Genomic DNA, 12,595 nt, shown 5'->3' with positions numbered 1-12,595 from the left:
GATGTGACAGTTTGCGGTGGAGTGTGAGGAAGAGATGCAACAGCTTTTGCTGCAATTTTGACTGGATCATCTTCATCAGCCTCTTCCTCCTTGTCTTCATCCATTTCTTCTATTTCCTCCTCCTCTTCTTCCTTCTCTTCTTCTTCCTTTTCCTTCATTAGAGCATGTTGTTCACCTTCAGTAACTATGATGGAAGGAGTGTTTTCATCACCATCATTATCATCATCATTACTATCATCATCTTTAATTGTAACATTTTCTTTTTATAGCTTGTTGAGATGATATACATCTCTCCAGACATTTGAGGCATTCCTAACTACTGATTCTATGTTATTCATTAATATAAAGCATGAGTTAAGCTTTAGAATCATTATGTCTTCATGTTGTATCGTTTCCTTCTTTACTTCAACATTAGTTAGATTAGGTACTAACTATTTTAGTTGTTTTTCAAAGATGTCTTTAAAAATTTGCACCGTGTTCTCCCATATTACTTGAATTTTCGAAAAAAAGATATGTATGGATTTGAGGTTGCATCTGAGTAGGCGAGTATTTCAAAATACCCATTTTCTCCATGACTAAGTCCTCAATCTCTTTCTACCCAGCTGTAAACCATGTCTCATACTTGAGAACTTTGAAGTTACATGTTCTTGCTCCAACTCTTAGCTATTTCATTCTTTCCTCAAATGTAGGTGGAGAGTGAATGAATACTAGTTCACTTTTGCCTTTCTTACTTCTCCTAGAGAATATTGTAGTAGGTTTCTTATGAGGTTTAGTGATAATCACTCTACCTTTCTTTATTGTTAGTTCCTCTTTCTCTAATTCTTCTTCTTCACCTTCATCAAATTCCTCTTCTTCATTGATGTAACACCCCAACCTTGCTTCCAAACCCCAAGCTCTCTCTTAGGGCTACCTTAGGTCATTCACTAGACCAACTAGAGCTTCTTCACACCCTATAATTACTAGGACCTTGCTCAAGAGATCCTAATCCTTCAGTTGGGGGTACACCAAAAAAGTAACATCAAATTTCTTACTAGCCGGCTCCAGTCCGCTATTAACCCTCAAGTCCATCTATAGCTCCAAGGGTACCAGTTCTTCATCTAGGGTTTTTTTAGACTCCTTCTAACATCCATGACCCTAAACAATACTGATTTCATAGGCGCATTCAATCTACTAGGGAAGATACACCAAATTGCTCCAAAAAGGCTACTAGGAATTAGCCCTCCTAAATAGCTGGAAACAAGATTTCTTGAAAAACTTCTTAACAACCCTACAAAGAAATTATATTTTTGGATACCCTTTTTAGAATACTTCAAGATTCTGTAATTTTCTAGCCTCCAAACTTTTTGTACAATGAAAGTACAGTTTTAGGCCAAAAATGAGGATTTCAAGTGCTTTATCATTGTTGTGATGGAAAACCACCTTAGACACCTTTCCAAGACCTCTCCTTTGGACTGGAGCAAGGTTAGACCTTCTCATTACTCGCTGTGCAGCCAGATTAAGGTATTTGTACACTCAATCCTCTCCATAACTCATTTTCCAACTGTGATTCCTAGCCAAGTTGCATTTGGCTTGCCTAGGGCATCACCTTAAAAATGCTTGCTGATGCTTTCAAGGGCCCTCCTTCTTCATACATAATGTACATGTATCCTAGTTCCAAATCCCAAAATACCAGAGGTTTCCAATGGTGGGAAGTGGCCCTAAGATCCCATTTTCTAAGTGCAGCCCTGTTCAGATCAGCAACTTGCCAAGAACAAAAAGATTTTTCTACACTAATGCAAACGAATTAAAATGATCAAAAAAACACTACAAAAAGATTAAAAACAATATTTTAGAACTTTTCCAACACAAAAATCAGGCCATTCAATCCTCCTCTATTAAAAATGCCTTCAAATGCATAAAATCGGCCACAAAATACTTGCTCAATTCGTACAAAATGCAAAACCAACTTGTCCAACCCCCTTAAAATGGTTGTCCTCATGTTTTTACAGGCTCCTCCATCAGTTCCATAACTGTTCTAAACAGTTCGGACTTTCTAAACACACAAATGCCAAAAAGTTGCTTTTTGCAAGAAAATGTTGTCATGACAACATGACAACATTTCAGCAACTTTTGTTCTACATGGAGTTAGACCTCCAAATTTGGCCCAAAACAAAGTAGACATATAATATGCATAAAATGACTTCAAATAAACAATTTAAAGCCATTGGAACCTTTCTAGACCATTTTAGCCTTTTCCGGACCTAAGTTACCTAGTTGACAATAGTCGGCAACTTCTAGCAACTTGGTCACTTTGGGTCTTGCCAAGTCTCCTAAACACACCTAAGGACCACATAGGACCTATTATTAGAATAGTGATGTGGCTAGCATCACTACAAGCCAAAAATAAAGAAATACCTAGGTTTCACACTTAGCCTACCTAGGTGCTCCTGCACCATACTCCCCCCTCCAACAAAGAACTCAAGGTGGATCAGTTTGCAACAAATCTAGAGGTATGCCAACCTTCTTGAAATTTGTCTCAATAACCCATGTAGCCTCTAAAATTGGTTTCTCCTTCCATTTGATGAGGTGTTCCATGTAAACCTTGTGCCTTGTAGTCTTCTTTACCCTTGAATCTAACACCTTTTCTACCTCCAACTTGTTGTTTGTAGGTGTTGAAGCAAGTTCAAGATCTTCATGAACATCGGGACTGAGCTGAGATGGGTCACCTTTGTATGCCACCAAGTCTTGCACATTAAAAATAGGGGATATGCTCAAATCAGAAGGTAAATCTACCTTATAGGCATTTTCTCCATATTTAGCCAATATTTTGCAAGGCACTACCCTCTTCATCTGTAACTTAGTAGGAATGCCTTTTTGAAGCCTTGCTTTGTTCAAATGGAGCATCACATAGTCCCCAATAGCAAACTGAACATCCTTCTTCTTTTCATCCACCTTGGCTTTGAGTTTTAGAGTGTTGTCTTGAATAGTCTTCTTGACTTGCTCCTGAATCTCCTTCATGGTTTGTACAAAGTCTTCAGCTTGACCACTAATCTGATCCATGTTTCCAAGACACCTTAGTTCACACACACCTCTTGGGTGCATGCCATAAACAATTTCAAAAGGACTCTTTCCAGTAGTCCTATTCTTGCTATCATTGTAGGCATATTCTGCTTGTGAGATGATAACATCCCAAGTCTGACCATACTCCTTAGTTAGGCACCTAAGAAGGTTACCTAAAGTTCTATTAACCACCTCAGTTTGACCATCAGTTTGAGGATGGTAAGCTGAACCAAAAGACATGTTAGTGCCAAGCTTCTTCCATAAAGTCTTCCAAAAGTGACTCATGAATTTCACATCTCGATCCGACACAATGCTTAATGGAAGTCCATGAATCCTTACAACCTCTTTGAAAAACAAATGAGCTATATGACTTGCATCATTAGTTGTCTTACATGGAATGAAATGTCCCATTCTACTAAATCTATCAACAACAACATAAATGCTATCATACCCTTGCTTAGTTTTACGCAAACCAACAATGAAATCCATACTTACACAATCCCATGGGCTGCTAGGAATTGGTAAGGGCTGGTAAAGACCTGCATTGCTCATTCCTCCTTTTCCCTTCATACACACCATACATTGCTCCACATACTTGGTTACATCTTTGACCAATTTAGGCCAATAATAGAACCTTTGCACTAGTTCTATTGTCTTGCTGATACCAAAATACCCACTCAAGCTGCCATTATGCTTCTCTTGTATTAGGTTCTCTCTCATGGAACCTCTTGGTACACACAACTGGTTACCCTTAAATAGCAACCCATTTTGCAAAGTGTATTCTGAAAATCTTCTATGAAAGTGGTTTCCAAAATCCATGCATACCTTATAGGCTTCAGCAAAGTCCTCATCATTCTTGTAAAGATTCTGAAAACTCTCCACTCCAATGCTATGGAGCTGAATCTCTTGGACTGTTAAAACCCTTCTACTTAATGCATCAGCAACCTTGTTCATTTGTCCTTTCTTATGCTTGATTGTAAAGGTGAAGGCCTGCAAATATTCCATCCACTTCAAGTGCCTATTGCTCAACTTCTCCTATGTGTTGATGTAGCTAAGAGCTTGATTATCTGTAAACACAACAAATTATTTTGGCAACAAATAGTGTCTCCACTTCCTAAGACACTGGACTAAGGCATACAATTCTAGATCATAGGATGAGTATTTCTTCTTGGCCTCATTTAGCTTTTCACTATAGAAGGCTACTGGTCTACCTTCTTGACTCAACACCCCACCCACTGCTAGGCTACTTGCATCACATTCTAAGGTGAACAACTTTTCAAAGCTAGGCAATTTTAGGATGGGTTGAGTAGCTACTTGTTTTTTTAACATATCAAATGACTTTTTAGCCTCTAAAGTCCACCTAAACTTGGACTTGACTCCCCCCTTTATGGTATCAAGAAATGGTGCACAAATACCACTAAAGTTCCTAATGAACTTCCTATAAAATTGAGACAAACCGTGGAAACTTCTTACCTCACTAGATGTGGTAGGTGTAGGCCAACTTAGGATAGCAGAAACTTTCTCCTTGTCCATCTTCAAAGTTCCTTTAGACACCACAAAGCCTAGATACACCAACTCTTGCTTGAAGAAGTCACACTTCTCAAGGTTGATAGATAGCTTCTCCTCATGAAGCCTCTTCAAAACCACTTCTACATGCTTGACATGTTCCTCTTTGGTCTTGCTGTAGATGAGGATATCATCCAAATACACCACCACAAATCTGCCTGTGAAGTCTTTGAGCACTTCGCTCATGAGCCTCATGAAGGTGCTAGGGGCATTGGAAAGACCAAATGGCATCACAAGCCATTCATAAAGACCATCAGTAGTCTTAAATGCTATCTTCCATTCATCTCCCTCCTTTATTCTAATTTGGTGATACCCACTTTTCAAGTCCAGCTTAGTGAAATACATAGCACCTCCTAGACAATCCATAAGGTCTTCAATTCTTGGAATAGGAAACCTATACCTGATTGTAATGTGGTTAATGGCCCTTGAATCAGTACACAACCTCCATTTTCCTCCCTTCTTGGATGCCAAAACCACCGGGACTGCACAAGGGCTTATGCTCTTTTGGATCAAACCTTGGTCCATCAACTCTTGGACTTGTCTTGCCACTTCAAGGTTTTGATCTGGGGTTAACTTTTAGGCTGCCTTATTAGGTAGTGAGGCACCTGGAACAAAGTCAATTTGATGGCTGATAACTCTTCTTGGTGGTAGGGTAGCTGGTGTACCATCACTAACAATCTCCTTATACTTTACAAGCAACTCTTGTACCTCTGCTGGTAAAGGTTCTTGGACTGGCTTTTCTTCACTTGCAGCCTTTAGTATGACTGCAAATCCTTGGCTCTCCTCATGCTTGAGGTATCTAATAAACTCTTTCTCTCCACATAGCAGCACATTAGGCACCTTGGACTGTGGTTCATCCCCTTCTAACAATGACTGAATTTTGAAGGTCTTGCTTCCTTTCTTAAATGTTATGGTATTTTCCTTGCCATCATAGACCACTTCCCTATCAAATTGCCAAGGTCTCCCTAGAAAAAGATGACAAGCATCCATTGGCAAAATATCACATAATAAGCGGTCTTTATATCCTCCAATTGAGAAGTCCACCCATGCTTGTTCATTCACTAGGATGCTTTGCCCTTTGTTAAGCCATGTGACTTTGTAAGGGTTGTCATGAGGTATCTTCTTTAGTTTGAGCTTTGTAACAGCCTCCTCTGATATTACATTATCAGTTGATCCAGAATCAACCACCACCTTCCATACTTTTCCTAGGATCTTGCACTTGATCCTAAACAATGCCCTTCTATGTCTAGGCTCATTAGAAGCTGGTTGCTTGATCAGCACCCTCCTAAACATGAGGTTCTCACCTTTTTCAAACTCAATATGGTCTATGTCAACATCCTTGCAACTTCTATTATCTTCTTGTGCATATGCTAGCCTTTTATCTTGGCTTGAGGAAGAGGGTTTGTCCGGGCACCTATAGGCAGGATGGCCTAGTTGACCACAATTGTAACACTTCATTGTTGCAAAGTAAGAGCTGCTCCTACCTCCTCTACCCCTACTTGATCCTCCTTGATTGCCTCTCCCTCTATTATAACCACCTCTTGTAGAGTGGTCAATAGTTTGCTCCATGGGTTTGCTTTCACTTTGGCTCTTTTGATCACTACCTTTTCCATGGTAGCCTCCTCTTTGATTTTTTTGATTTCTGCCTTTGCCTCTATTTTTGAAGTTAGAATCTCCTTTCCTCTTGTTCTTTTCTTCTACCTTCAAAGCCAGCTGATGACATCTTTGGATAGTGGTAGGGGCCCATAAGCTAAGCTCCTCTTGAATTTTCCACTTCAAGCCACCAAGATACCTTGCCACCTTGAGTGACTCCTCTTCTTTCTTCTTGGATCTCAAACACAACCTCTAAAATTCTTCAGTGTAGGAGGTCACATCAAGATCTTTTTGCTTCAGTCCTTGCCTCTTTTTATGGAGTTGGATCTCAAAGTCTTCAGGTAGGAAGTTCTCCTTGATTTTGTTTGCCATAGCACTCCAATTTGCAATTGGATTCTTGCCCATGCTGACTCTTTCATCTTGTACATACTTCCACCATGTTAAGGCTGAGCCTCTAAGCCTTGACTTAGCAACCTTAACCTTCTGTGCCTCTGAGATACCCTCACACTCAAAGTGGTTCTCCATACCCTCTAACCAATCCATAACTGCATCAATATCCATCTTACCACTGAAAAGTGGCACTCCTTCCAAAGCTTTACCTCCTAAGGCTTTGATTGCCTTCAAGAAGGGCTCTTCTTGCAAGATAGGATCAGGTTCAGGTACAATATCTTCCTCTGCTACCTTTTTACCATTCCCATCTTCTTCTTCATCTCTTTTCTTGGCTACCTCTACAACTGCATCTAGTTTTTGCTTCACCTCTTCTAGTGCTTCTTCAAGAAGCTGATTTCTTTGCCTTTTCTCATCAACTTATTTAGCTAACTCCACATTTGTCACCATCATGGATTCTCCTACTGATCCTTCAGCGGCTTCCAACATTAACTACCTTTCCCAAATCTTTAATTGGCTCTGATACCACTCTGATGTAACACCCCAACCTTGCTTCCAAACCCCAAGCTCTCTCTCAGGGCTACCTTAGGTCATTCACTAGACCCACTAGGGCTTCTTCACACCCTATAATTACTAGGACCTTGCTCAAGAGATCCTAATCCTTCAGTTGGGGGTACACCAACAAAGTAACATCAAATTTCTTACTAGCCAGCTCCAGTCCGCTATTAACCCTCAAGTCCATCTATAGCTCCAAGGGTACCAGTTCTTCATCTAGGGTTTTTTTAGACTCCTTCTAACATCCATGACCCTAAAAAATGCTGATTTCATAGGCGCATTCAATCTACTAGGGAAGATACACCAAATTGCTCCAAAAAGGCTACTAGGAATTAGCCCTCCTAAATAGCTGGAAACAAGATTTCTTGAAAAACTTCTTAACAACCCTACAAAAAAATTATATTTTTGGATACCCTTTTTATAATACTTCAAGATTCTGTAATTTTCTAGCCTTCAAACTTTCTGTACAATGAAAGTCCAATTTTAGGCCAAAAATGAGGATTTCAAGTGCTTTATCACTGTTGTGATGGAAAACCACCTTAGACACCTTTCCAAGACCTCTCCTTTGGATTGGAGCAAGGTTAGACCTTCTCATTACTCGCTGTGTGGCCGGATTAAGGTATTTGTGCACTCAATCATCTCCATAACTCATTTTCCAACTGTGGTTCCTAGCCAAGTTGCATTTGGCTTGCCTAGGGCATCACCTTAAAAATGCTTGCTGATTCTTTCAAGGGCCCTTCTTCTTGATACATAATGTAAATGGATCCTAGTTCCAAATCCCAAAATACCAGAGGTTTCCAATGGTGGGAAGTGGCCCTAAGATCCCATTTTCTAAGTGCAGCCCTGTTCAGATCAGCAACTTGCCAAGAACAAAAAGATTTTTCTACACTAATGCAAACAAATTAAAATGATCAAACGAACACTAAAAAAATATTAAAAACAATATTTCAGAACTTTTCCAACACAAAAATCAGGCCATTCAATCCTCCTCTATTAAAAATGCCTTCAAATGCATAAAACCGGCCACAAAATACTTGCTCAATTCGTACCAAATGCAAAACCAACTTGTCCAACCCCCTTAAAATGGCTGTCCTCACATATTTACAGGCTCCTCCATCAGTTCCATAACTATTCTAAATAGTTTGGACTTTCTAAACACACAAATGCCAAAAAGTTGCTTTTTGCAAGAAAATGTTGTCATGACAACATGACAACATTTCAGCAACTTTTGTTCTACATGGAGTTAGACCTCCAAATTTGGCACAAAACAAAGTAGACATATAATATACATAAAATGACTTCAAATAAACAATTCAAAGCCATTGGAACCTTTCTAGACCATTTTAGCCTTTTTCGGACCTAAGTCACCTAGTTGACAATAGTCGGCAACTTCTAGCAACTTGGTCACTTTGGGTCTTGCCAAGTCTCCTAAACACACCTAAGGACCACATAGGACCTATTATTAGAATAGTGATGTGGCTAGCATCACTACAAGCCAAAAATAAAGAAATACCTAGGTTTCACACTTAGCCTACCTAGGTGCTCCTGCACCATTCATCCTCACCCTTGCCCTCAGTAAGCATTATAGGGCCTTTAGCTTTCTTCATTTTTGTAATCCTCTTCTTGCCTCTGTTGATAGCTTGAGGAACCTTGATACTAAGTTCTATACTCTTCTTGGCTTCCTCAAAAGTGCCAAATGCAGGAAGATTTGGATTGGCTGGCTCATTTATTAAAGACTCAATGATGTCTCTAGCTTCAACAATGTTAATTTCATAAGGCAATGGTTTTACACATGCCACTCTTGGTATGACTGCTTGAATGTACACTCTGTCATAGTCCACCATGAAGCATATGTCATCCTTTTAGTCTTCCACAAGCTTGGGTGGGATTTAGAATCTGTTATTCATTTTTCCTTGAATGCCTCAAAGTAATTATCCAACGCCCTTTCAAAATTTTCACCCATTTCTTCCATAAATTCATTTATCTAATAAAGAACATGGGTGTCTTTTCTCCATGCAATTGTGCCCTTAGATGAAATGAATTTTTGAACATAAAAGAATAAATAGGTAAGAAATGAACTGAACTTGAACGATTTCTTCTTGGAAGTCTTCACACTTTCAATGTTTTTGTTCAATTGCTTTAGAAGTATATCTGACAAATCAAATTCAAGGTTTTTCTTTATAACCTTGTATGCTAGGTCAACTACCTCACAAGGAATGCTATTTGACTGACTTGAGCTGTAGATTTTATGTCCAATGACATGAATGCTAAACCTAAGCTCTATGTTAGTGACATTGTTTAGTTTCAAACCTCTACCGTCCCGTTCGGCTATGGTTTTCTTCTGCGGTTCCTCCCAACCTAGGGTTTTGGTTGATTTGGTCTTGCTTAGTATTGGTAGACTTGTAACCTTGTGTATCATCTTCTTCATAATTAGAATGGGTTGTTCCAACCATAATTGACCATTGTGAGACTAACTCAATATGTATCTTATCCACTTCACTTGGAAATTCTGAGGCATGTGAGGGATATGAGTTAATCCATTGACTTCCAAATATTTATGCTCGAGTTTCAAATCTCTATCAACACACATTTCAGCTAGGGTAGTATCCATTTCTAGTGTCCCCAATTCTTCAACAGAACATTTAAAGTGTGTTTGTATGTCATTAATTAGTAGTACCTAGGGTGGGATTTGTGACTGAGCTCCATATGGATCAAGTGACTCAGCAATAGCCAGAACGATCTTGAAGTTTGGTGCTTTCCATTCGACAACTTTAACTAGCATTTTAGAACCCTTCTTTGGTTTAGTGCTGCTTCCACTAGTAGAGGTGATTGCTACTCAGTAGATGATGAAATTTGTGAGGATCTTGCTGCTGAATTGTTCAAAAACACTATAATGCTCTTTCAAATTGCTTTGTTCTTCGAATGTTGTGGATGTGATGAAAAATGAAGTCAAAATTGCCCATTTTGATGAGAAAATTTCATAAATTCTTAGTGCCATTATGACATAGTGCATGCCAAACTATCATCTACTGACCTAACTCGGCAAGAGTATCAACTCGGTGAACAAACCAAATTTCCTTTATTCTCAACCTCGCTCAGTAAGGTCTACAACCAACTTACCTCGGTGGAGTTTGATATAGCTTGCTGAAGCATAACCTTTCTTTGATTCCTAGTGTATCTAAAATACTGATTGGATCATTTGCATTACTCATATTTTTTGGAAATACTTATGATTCTCTTAGTGAGTATAGCTCCAACGCATTCTTAGGAATTTAGTTTGAGGGTATGGGGTTACCCACTTCTTGAGTGACTTCACTACCATCATTCAAGGTAGTATCCTTAGTAGATTTAGGAATCCATTTTTGCCTCATTTATTTCCTTATATTGTTAGCCCTTACTTCTTTTCATCTTCAACTATGGCTATATTCATGCAGTTTTTAGCTATATGACCAAGTTTAGTGGATGTGTAAAACCTTATAGCGGTATCTTTATTTCGTAGGTGATGTCTTGCACAATTTATACCAATGTGTCCATATTCTCCACAATAATGACATTTGCACTACGTATTGTAGTCCCATCCAAATATTGCATTTACAATTTGTTCAGCTGGATTTAATGATTTGGATCTACATTGAGATGCCTGCTGACCATGCTTTTTACATTTGTAACAATTACCTTAAAATTTTGGTTTCTCCTTGCATTCATTGGCTTTGTGACCATGTTGATTACAGTTATAGCATCCATTGAACTTTCCTTTTCCATTGCTTTAGCATTTGTTTCATGTATGACCAATTTTCCCACAATGATTGCATGAGGGTTTTAGATTCCTTTTTGCACCTTGCTTCGAAGATTCACCTTGTTCTTCATTGTATCCAAGTCCTACTTTACCTTTTTTCTTATGAATATTCTACTCATTTTGTTGAATCAATTGATTCATGTCTTCTTATGATTTCAACATTCTTTCATTGATTTGTTTTTCAGTATTTAGGTCATTCTTTAATTTTTCAACAATTTTCTTTTCACATCTCAGTTCTCTTAATATTCTTTCATTAATTTCCCTTTCATAATTTAAATCACTTCTTATTCTTTCATTCTGTGCTTTGAGAATCCTGATTTCTTCATTTGCTTCAGTGATTTGATCAATGAGGTCTTCATGCTGATTGGATTGATTCTATTCTTCATTGTTTCTTGCCTCCAAGTCTTGATTTTCCTTATTCCTTTGTTCCAAAATTTCACATAGCCTGATTGATTGGATTTCTTGTTCTCTTTTAAGTTTTCTTACTTCTTCTTGTAGAGAGTCATTCTTTGCTAGGAGTTCTTTAATTTCCTCATTAGCTTCATCCATGCCCCTTGATGGGAAAAAGTATTCAATCTTTTCTTCAACATACTGATGGTCATTCATTTGTCTTGCATGTTCATTCCTTTTTTTTAGGGATTAGCAAAGGTGCTCCTTTGCTTCTTTGAGTTGAGTTATGGCCATTTCTATATCTAGCTTTTCATTTTCAATTACCTTATCAAGTCTAAATATCTCCATTTATCCTGAGAACCGCAAAGCTCTAATACCAATTGTCAGAAATATTCAATATATGATAGGTTACTGAGAGGGGAGGAGTGAATTACTAACCTTAAATTCTTCTTTGAATTAGTCACAAATCAATCTATGCTACTATATGCATTAATACTAAAAGTTTAAACATTCATCACAGAAAAGAATACAATATTTTGGTGACCCAAAAACCTTCCAATTAGAAAGTAAAACTAGGGTGGGGATGATACCCACAAAACTTCAATACTACAACATAACAATGGCCAGTTAAGGCTTACATTGGCCACTTCTAGTGATCAGCCTTGTTAGGAGCACAAATGACTACTAGGTCCACCTTGTTAGAGGATTTAGAAACATATAATGAAGCATGCACTCGGTTAAGAGATTTATACAAAGATTGTTAAGTCTACCTTGTTAGAGGATTTAGAAAAACTTATTCACCTATTAAGATGAAGTAGTGGATCTGCTTACAACTGATTGCTGATAAGTTCCTTTTTGTACTGATCATCTCTTGTGATAGATATAACTTTTCTGCCTCTGTAATGACCTTGTTTTGTTCCTTGAACTGCTCCTAATAATCTTTTGCATATACTTATCATTACTTTGCTATCTCTTCATACATGTGATATCTTACAATATACCTTACATATATACCTTTCAAATTTACAAATCTACAAGGTCGGCCAAAACATAAATGAACAAATACATTACAAAGCCAGCCCAATAGTAAATAACTCAAGTTCATTGAACTGACTCGGTGACCTTCTGATACACGAGGTTCACTACATTACTCAGCATCATCATGCAGTCATTAGAAGTGAAGGCTTAGGTCATATTGATCACTCGATGTAGTTCTGAACTTGGTGACCACTGGTGACTTAGTAGATGTAGTGTCACTCAGTAGATACT

The sequence above is a fragment of the Cupressus sempervirens genome, chromosome 9 (genome assembly GCF_028749045.1).
Source record: "Cupressus sempervirens isolate cs-2001-9-10 chromosome 9, ASM2874904v1, whole genome shotgun sequence".
Lineage (NCBI taxonomy): Eukaryota > Viridiplantae > Streptophyta > Pinopsida > Cupressales > Cupressaceae > Cupressus > Cupressus sempervirens.
This window is presented reverse-complemented; position numbering follows the sequence as displayed.